The following is a 9,960-nucleotide window of genomic DNA, read 5'->3' as shown; positions in this document are numbered from 1 at the left end:
TCGAATCAGTGAATTGGAAGACAAGGTAGTAAAATACACTCAATCAGAACAACAAAAATAAAAAAGAATTTTAAAAACTGAGGATAGTTTAAGAGACCTCTGGGACAACATGAAGCATAACAACATCTGGATCATAGGAGTACCTGAAGAGGAAGAGAGAAAGCAAGGGATTGAGAATCTATTTGAAGAAATAATGACAGAAAACTTCCCTAACCTGGCAAAGGAATTAGACATACAAGTTCAGGAAGCACAAAGAGTCCCAAACAAGAGGAAATCAAGCAGACCTACACCAAGGCACATTATAATTACAATGACTAAGGTCAAAGACAAAGACAGAATCTTAAAAGCAGCAAGATAAAGAAAGCTGGTTACTAACGAGGGTACCCCCATAAGAATGTCTGCTGATTTTTCAATGGAAACTTTGTAGGCCAGAAGGGACTGGCATGAAATATTCAAAGTTAAAAAAAAAAAAAAAAAAAAGAATCTACAACCACAAATACTCTACCCAGCAAGGTTTTCAACTAAAATGGAAGGTGAGATAAAGAGCTTCCCAGACAGGAAAAAGCTTAAGGAATTCATCACCAGCGAGCCAGTATTACAAGAAATGTTCAAGGGATTTCTGTAAAAATAGAAGGGGTAAAAAAGAAAATAGAAATAACAAATACAGTTTTTCTTCGGATAGTATAAATCTTTCACCTTTTATGAATAATGCAGTAATGATATATCAGTAATCACTTTAAATGTAAACAGATTAAATGCTCCAATCAAAGACACAGGGTAGCAGAATAGATAAGAAAACAAGATCCATGCATATGCTGTCTACAAGAGATCCACTTCAGATTAAATAACACTCGCAGACTGAAAGTAAAGGGATGGAAAAATATATTTCACACAAATAGAAATGAAAAAAAAAAAAGCCAAGTCATGATATTTATATCAGATGAAATAGACTTTAAAGCAAAGGCTATACGAGACAAAAAAAAAAAAAAAGGACATTACATAGTGATAAAGGGATCAATAAACCAAGAGGACATAACCCCAGTGAACATATATGCACCCAACATAGGAGTGCCTACATCCATAAAGCAATTATTGACTGACATAAAAGGAGGGATCACGAGTAATACACTCACAGTAGGAGACTTTAACACCCCATTGACACCAATGGACAGATCTTCCAGGAGAAGAATCAACAAGGAAACAATAGGCCTAAAAGACACACTAGAACAGATGGATTTAATAGATATTGTCAGAACATTTTACCCCAAACAGCAAAGTATACATTCTTCTCAAGTGCACGTGGAACATTTTCTAGGATAGACCACATATTAGGACACAAAATAAGTCTCAATAAATTTAAGAAGACTAAAATCATATCAATCATCTTCTCTGATCACAATGGTATGAAACTAGAAATAAACTACAAGAAAAAAACTGGAAAATACACAAACTCATGGAGGCTAAATAACATGTTGCTAAACAATGAATGGGTTATTAATGAGATCAAGGAAGAAATCAAAAGATACCTAAAGATAAATGAAAATAAAAACACGACTCAAAATCTTTGGGACACAGCAAAAGCAGTCCTAAGAGAGAAATTCATAGCAATATAGGCCTACTTCAAGAAACATGATAAAGCTCAAATAAACAACCTAACCTTACACTTAAAAGAACTAGTAAAAGAACAGCAAACAAAGCCCAAAGTGAATAGAAGGAAGGAAATAATAAAGACCAGAATGAAAATAAATGAAATAGAGTCTAGAAAAACAATACAAAAGATTAATGAAACCCGGAGCTGGTTCTTTGAAAGGATAAACAAAATTGACAGACTCTTAGCCAGACTCATCAAGGAAAAAAGAGAGAGGACTCAAATAAATAAAATCAGAAATAAAAGAAGAGAAATAACTACAGACTCCACAGAAATACAAAAGATTGTAAGAAAATACTATGAGCAATTATATGCCAACAAATTGGACAATCTAGAAGAAATGGACACATTCCTAGAAACATACAATCTCTCAGGACTGAGTCAAGAAGAAACAGAAAATCTGAACTGACCAATTACCACCAATGAAATAGAATCAGTAATCAAAAAACCTCTGAAAAAAACAAAGGTCCTGGACCAGATGGCTTCATAGGCAAATTTTACTAAACATTCAAACTATTCCAAACTATTCCAAAAAATTCAAGAAGGCTCCCTAACTCCTTTTATAAGGCTAACATTATCTTGATTCCAAAACCGGACAAAGATGTTACGAAAACAAAAAACAAAAAAAAAACTATAGACGATATCTCTTATGAACATTGATGCAAAAATCCTCAATAAAATATAAACAAACTGAATTCAGCAATACAATAAAAATAGCATACACCATGATCGAGTTGGATTTATTCCTGGGATAAGACGTTGGTACAATATCTGCAAATCAATTAATGTGATACATATACTACATCAACGAATCAAAAGGTAAAAACCATATGATCATATCAATAGATGCAGAAAAATGTCTGACAAACTCCAGCATCTATTTATGATAAAAACTCTCAGCAAAGTGGGAAAAGAGGAAACATACCTCAACATAATAAAGGCCATATATGACAAACCTATAGCTAACATCATACTCAATGGGAAAAGGTTAAAAGCATTTTCCTTAAGATCAGGAATAAGACAAGGATGCCCATTTTCACCACTCCTCTTTAACATTGTATTGGAAGTATTAGCCACAGCAACAAGACAAGAAAGAGAAATAAAAGCATCTGAATTGGAAAGGAAGAAGTAAAACTCTCATTATTGGCTGATGACATGATACTATATAGAGAGAACCCGAAAGATTCCACCAAAAAACTGTTAGAACTGATCGATGAATTCAGTAAAGTAATAGGTTACGAAATAAATATTCAGAAGTCAGCAGCATTTTTATACATCAATGATGAACTTTCAGAAAGAGAAATTAAGAAAACAATCCCATTTACAATGGCATTGAAAACAAGAAAATACCTGGGAACCAAATTACTGAGGAGGTAAAAGACCTACTCTCAGAAAATTATAAGTCATTGAAAAAAGAAATTGAAGAAGATACAAATAAATGGAGGCATATACTGTGCTCATGGGTAGGAAGAATCATCATTAAAATGGCCATACTACCCAAAGCAATCTATAGATTCGATGCAATCCCTATCAAAATACCAATGGCATTTTTTAGAGAGCTAGAACAAATAATCCTAAAAGTTATATGGAACCATAAATGACCCTGAATAGTCATGGCAATTTCAAGAAAGAACGAAGTAGGAGGTATCACACTACCTGATATCAAACTATACTATAAGACTGCAGTAATCAAAACAGCATGTTAGTGCTATAAAAACAGATACATTGATCAATGGAGTAGAATAGAGAGCCCAGAAATAAATCTATGCCTATACACTCACTTAATATATGACAAAGGAGGTAAGAATATAGAGTGGGGTAAAGACAGTCTCTTCAATAAATGGTGCTGGGAAAATTGGAAAGATGCATGAAAGAGAGAGAAAGAGAGAGAGAGAGAGAGAGAGAGAGAGAGAGAGAGACAGAGAGAGAGACAGAGAGAGAGAGAGAGAGAGAGAGAGGAAGGAAGGAAGGAAGGAAGGAAGGAAGCGAGAGGGAGAGGAACGGCAGAAAGGGAAGGAAACGGATGAGGAAGGAGGTAGGAAGGAAAAGCCGGTCGGAAGAGGAACGAGGAAGGAAGGAATGGAACGGACAGGAAGGAACAGCGGGTAAGGGAATGCCTGAGGATAAAGGTAGGAGGATAGGAAGAGAAGGAAACAAAGGAAGCGAATAAACGGAAGAAGGAAGAGAAAAAGAGGAAGGATGTAGAAGAGAAGGAAGAGAAAAGAGGAAGGAAGGAAGGAAGGAAGGAAGAAGGAAGAAGGAAGGAAGAAAGAAAGAAAGAAAAGAAAGGAAGAGAAGAGAAGAAGAAGGAAAGAGAAAGAAGAAGAAAGGAGAAATAAGAAAGAAGAAGGAAGGAAGAAAGAAAGAAGAAGGAAAGAAGAAGAAAGAAGAAAGAAAAGAAAGAAAGAAGAGAACAAGAAAGAAAGAAAGAAAGAAAGAAAGAAAGAAAGAAAGAAAGAAAGAAAGAAAGAAAAGAAAGAAGGAAAGAAAGAAAGAAAGAAAAACTGGACCACCTTACACCATATACAAGAATAGACTTAAAATGGATTAAAGACTTAAATGTAAGACCTGAAACCATAAAACTTCTAGAAGAAAACATAGGCAGTAAACTCTCTGACACTAATAACAGTAATTTCTTTTTGGATATATCTCCTCGTGCAAAGGAAATTAAAGAAAAAAATAAACAAATGGGACTACATTGAACAAACAGTTTTTGTACAGCAAAGGAAACGATCAGCAAAACAAAAAGACAACTGACTGATTGGGAGAAGATATTTGCTAATGACACATCTGATAAGAGGTTAATATCCAAAATACATAAAGAACTCATACAACTCAACAACAAAAAAACAAACAATATAATTAAAAAATGGGCAGAAGACCTGAACACATACTTCTCCAAAGAGGAAATGCAGATGGCCAATAGATATATGAAAAGATGCTCAAGGTCACTAATCATCAGAAAAATACAAATCAAAACTACAATGAGATATCACCTCACACCTTTCAGAATGGCTATTATCAGTAAATCAAAAAACAAGTGCTGACAAAGATGCAGAAAAAAAGGAACCCTCATACTTTGTTGATGGGATTTCAAACTGGTACAGCCACTATAGAAAATGTATGAAGGAATCTCAAAAGATTAAAAATGGATATTGACCCAGCAATTGCACTTCTGGGTATTTATCCAAAGAAAACCAAAACAATAATTCATAAAGATCTATGCACCTCAATACTCATGACAGCACAATTTACAATAGCCAAGATATAGAAACAACCTAAATGCCCATCAACAGAAGATTGGACAAAGAAGTTATAGTTCATATATGCAATGGAATATTACTCAGCAATTAAAAAAAATGAAATCCTACCTTTCACAATGATATGGATGGACCTAGAGGTTACTATGCTGAGTGAAATAAGTCAGATGCAGAAAAATAAATACCATATGGTTTCACCTACATGTGGAATCTAAGGAACAAAAAGTACAAACTAATTTAAAAAAAAAAAAACAGACTCATAAATATAGTAGACAATTTTATGGTCGACAGAGGGGATTGGGGGTTGGGGGGCTAGGAGAATGGGGTGAAGAGTCAAAAAGGTACAAATTAGTAGTTGATAGATGGTCACAGGGACAGAGAGCACTGCATAGGAAATGCGGTTTGCATTAATATATTGGCTAGTTGGAAAACCAGAGGAGAGAAGGAGCAATTAGGGGGATCATTTTATAAACTATATAAAGTTTGAATCAATGTACTTGAAACTAATTTTTAAAATACCAAAAATAAATAAATAAATAAATAAAAATTTTAAAATTGCGGGGGGTGGGGGGGAGTAGGAAACAAGATAAGAAAATTCAAGGATTGATCTAAGAGATCCAACATTCACCTAATGAGAGTAACAGAAAAATAACAGAAACAGAGGATGCAATTATCAAAAAATAATACAAGATAGTGCTCCAGAACTCAAGGTAATGTATTCAAACATTTAAAAGATTTTCAAAGTATATGGCACCATGAATTAAACTTTAAAAAATAATAAAAATTTCTTTTTAATTTTTTGAATCATTCCAAGGAACAGCATCATAAATGTAGGACAAAGAAATGAAGAAAAGGCCTACAAATTTTCAAAGTAAATAAGCGAGTCATATACAAGCCTCAGAATCTGATAGGTATATGATGTCTGAACAATGGAAGCTAGAAGACAATAGAACGATGCCTTCAAAACTCTAAAGGAGTTGTATGGCCATGCTACCCTGAACAAGAGTCCCATCTGATCTCAGAAACTAAGCAGGGTCAGGCCTGGTTAGTACTTGGATGGGAGACCACATAGGAAGACCAGGTGCTGTAGGCATAGAAAATAAGGGATTGTAACCTGACAAGGTCCTTGCAATCTGTGAGGTCAACCAAGGGTTGCGTTGCCTAAAAAAATAATAATAAAAATTTTAAAAATTAAAACATTTTTAAAACTCTGAGGGAAAATGACTTCCCATCTAGAGTCCGCCACACTGTCAATCAAATGCAAGGCATTTTCAGATAAACTAGGTCTCAAAACACTTACACCGCAGTCACCCTTTCTCAGGAATTTGTTCCTGCAAAAGAAGAGAATCCAAGAAAGAGGACAAAGTGAGATGCAGAGTGCAGGGGATGCCCTGGAAGAAGGTGACAGAAAGCTCTCAGGTAGGAATCTGGGTGCTGCTTATGGAAAACAACAATCCAAGTAGGAGCTGAGGGCTGCAGGCTCAAAGGGGCTGTCTCCAAACTAAACAAATAAAATAAGTCAATTGCTGGATGGGGTTGAAATACAGTTGTGCACTGCATAACGACGTTTCAGTCAGCGACAGACCATGTACACGGCTGCCGTCCCATAAGATTAAAATGGAGCTGAAAAGGTCCTATCACTTAGTGATGTCCTAGCTGTTGTAAAAGTCGATGCATTACATATTTGGGTAATGCTGGTGTAAGCAAACCTACTGTGCTGCCTGTCATATAAAAGAATAACACATGCAATGACCAGCAGCAGTAGGCCATTCTCCTTGGTTTCTGTGTGTACTCTGTGTCGTTCGCCTAAGGACGCATTTCTCAGAACATATCCCCATCGTTAAATGGCTCATGACTGTCTTCAGAGAGTCCCAGTTCTATTAAGGAGTTTGGGAAGTGATTTGTAATTGGTACATATAAAACGAAACAGAGGAAAAGAGCGATAGTTAACTCCTAAGAAAATTAAAAGTTGTACAAGAAACTATAATCATAGTACGGCTACCCTCTTTGTCCACAGTTTCACTTTCTGCAGTTTTCGTTGCCTGTGGTCTAAAAATATTAAATAGGAAATTTTAGAAATAAGTAATTTCTAAGTTTTAAATTGCACACCTTTCTGAGTAATGTGATAAAATCTCAAGTGGCCCTCTCCACCCACCCAGGATATGAATTAGCCCTTTGTCCAGCATATCCACCCTGTATGTACATGCTACCTACCCACCCATTAGTCACTTAGGAGCCTTTTCAGTTACCAGTAATTGTTCTATTTGATTGTTATTGCTATTAATCTCTCACTGTGCCTAATTTATAAATTAAACTTCATCAGAGGTATGTATATACAGGAAAAAACATAGTATATATAGGGTTCAGCTCCATGATTTCAGACGTCCCCTGGGGGCCTTAGAACTACTCCAAAGGGTAAATACTGTGCTACACATGGCTCTCTGTAATGGCGACATAGTCATAACAATGTAAACACTGAATATTGATTTAATCCAAAATGAAGATTTAACATTTTCAGAGGATACAGACGGAGAAGCTAGTGGTAATGAGCAGGGGAGGATGCCGTGCAGGTAATAAAAATTTAAAAAATCCTTCCCTTTCACAAAAGAGAGCCAATGGATCATATTTAAAATGAGAAACAAAAATCAAGAAATAGCAGTTAAGTAATATAAAAATATAAAGAAAATATAAGAAATATCAGAAAAACTAGTTTAAACGTTGAAAGCAATTATTCCTGGGAGCCAGGAGCATGAATAGGGGACAGGTCACTGCCATCTTTCATTATAGGGCTACTCGTTCTGTTTGGGTTCAAAGCCTATGTACACAGAACCTGGATTAAAAATTTTAAAAAGCAAGAAAACAGAAAGCGTCTGCTGATCTCCTGGCATATAAGCAGGTCTGTGTCTGCTGGCAGACTGGGAGCCAGCACCTGACCTAGGAGTTTACAATCCAGCCGAGACACTAAACCAAGAACAACAGGTTTTTTTCAATGTTGCACTATTACAAAAGTGCTATGCGAACATCGCTGGGCACACCTCCTTGCTCACGTATGCACATATTTCTCTGGGCTAGAGATCTGGAAGCTGGGTGGCTAGGACAAAGGTATGCCAGTTTAAACTTTGATAGGTACTGCCGAAGCCCTCCGTGAAGACTGTGCTGACGTGCACTGCAGTGAGCAAGAGGCCTCCCTCAGCCTTGCTGACATGGGATGATAGCAATCCATTCAATGTTTGCCAAACTGTCCAGTGAAAAAGCTACATCTGCTTTTTTAAATTTACATCTTCATGATTACTAGTTGTCTTAGCCTGTTCTGGCTGCTGTTAACAGAATGACCATAGACTGTGTAGCTTATAAACAACAGACATTTATCTCTCACAGTTCTAGAAGCTGAAAGTCCAAGATCAAGGTGCTGGCAGATTTGATGTCCAGTGAGAGCCTGCAAGCTGATTTATAGATGGCTTGTTTTGTCCTCACACGGTGGAAGGGGAAAGGGCGTTCTCTGGGGTCTCTTTTATAACACTAACTCCATCATGGGGGCTCCACCCTCGTGCCCTAATCACCTCCCAAAAGCCCCATCTCCTAATATCATTGCCTTGGGGATTAGGTTTCAACATATAAATTCTGAAGGGGATCACAAACCTTCAGTCTACGGCACTAGTATATATCTGATAATAAATAAACTGGGTATACACTGCAACGTTTAAAGAGAGTAAGGTGTTGGCATGTGTTGGCAAGAAAATAACTCCAAGATGTATTGTTCGGTGAGTAAAGCAATTTGCAAACAATAAATACAAAATAGTACTATTTATGTTTGAAAACACACACAAGAAAAACTGTGCATGTGGAAATTCATGAGAAAGGTCTGAAAGAAGGGCACGCCAGACAGTCACTGTGCTCCTTCTTTAAGAGGGGGAGGGAGTAGGGATGTAGGGGAGAGGGGACATTCTTGAGGGGACTTTCACTTTCTCCACAAGAATCTAATACACAGGCTGTGGACCAGCCTTCTAAGTTCAGCCACATAGCCTCTAACGAGGGCTTCTGTTTTCTCTTCTATAAAATAGGGATAATAATACTAACTTCATAGGGTTGTATGAGGATTAAATGTATTATATACATATACATACAGACATACACATCTAAGATCAGTGCTATATGTTAGCCATTATCATGCACAATATTTGATTTCCTAACAAGAATGGTTTAATGTATCAATTGTGCAATTTTTTTTTTAAGAAAAGGAAAAAGAAATGAAACCAAGGTGAAACAATATATAACAAAGTGCCTATCCAAGTTCAAGGGCTGGCACATAAGATACCAAACCAAGAAACAGCCATCTCCGCCAGACACTAGAGAGACCCAGGGTGAAGAGCGCAGTACCCTGGAATGGGATCCGAAGCCTGGCCCACCCTTCTCTCTCCGAGTCTCAGTTTCCTCACCTATACAGTGTAGGGGTGAGGAAGAAGAGGAGAATGTGAGGGGACTGGAGTAGAAGAGCCGCTGCCCGCTGTGCCAGCCCCAATTCTTCTCAGGCTATGTCCCCAGATCCACATTCACCAGGTCTGTCAGTCTGGGAACTCTATCACCTGACCAAAGAGGTCGCAGACTGCCAAGCCCAGGATCTCCTGCAGCCCAGGTCCTGCCATCCCAGGCCTTCCCTGAGCCTCACTCTGGGACCACTGTCCCCTCCTACTGCCATCTAAAGGTCCCAAAGTCTCACACCAGAGCCAAGCTGTCCTTCCCCAAGAGGTTGGGGGGCAGGGAGGGGGGGTGGGTGGGAAGCAACACATCTGTTTCAAGAGGCCCCACTTTCAGAACAATGCTCCTCTGTTGGGTCCCAGCCTGGGCCCTGCAGCAGTCCCCAACTTTTTGGCACCGGGGACCAGTGCTATGAGAATCTAATGCCTGATGATCTGAGGTGGAGCTGAGGCAGTGATGCTACTAGCGCTGGGGAGCAGCTGCAAATACAGTTGAAGCTTCATTCACTGGACTGCCGCTCACCTCCTGCTGTGTGGCCTGGTTCCAAACAAGCCACGGACCGGTACCAGTCTGCGG

At 37.9% G+C, this 9,960-nt stretch overlaps 1 pseudogene; it reads left to right on the top strand.

The window, feature by feature from the left end:
• Positions 1-5,885: 5,885 nt before the first annotated feature.
• On the top strand, positions 5,886-6,001 carry LOC118605676 (annotated as a pseudogene).
• Positions 6,002-9,960: the final 3,959 nt, after the last annotated feature.

This window comes from Rousettus aegyptiacus, unplaced genomic scaffold (assembly GCF_014176215.1).
Source record: "Rousettus aegyptiacus isolate mRouAeg1 unplaced genomic scaffold, mRouAeg1.p scaffold_m13_p_7, whole genome shotgun sequence".
NCBI lineage: Eukaryota > Metazoa > Chordata > Mammalia > Chiroptera > Pteropodidae > Rousettus > Rousettus aegyptiacus.
Note: the sequence above shows the minus strand (reverse complement) of the source record. Positions and strands in the feature narration are given on the sequence as shown.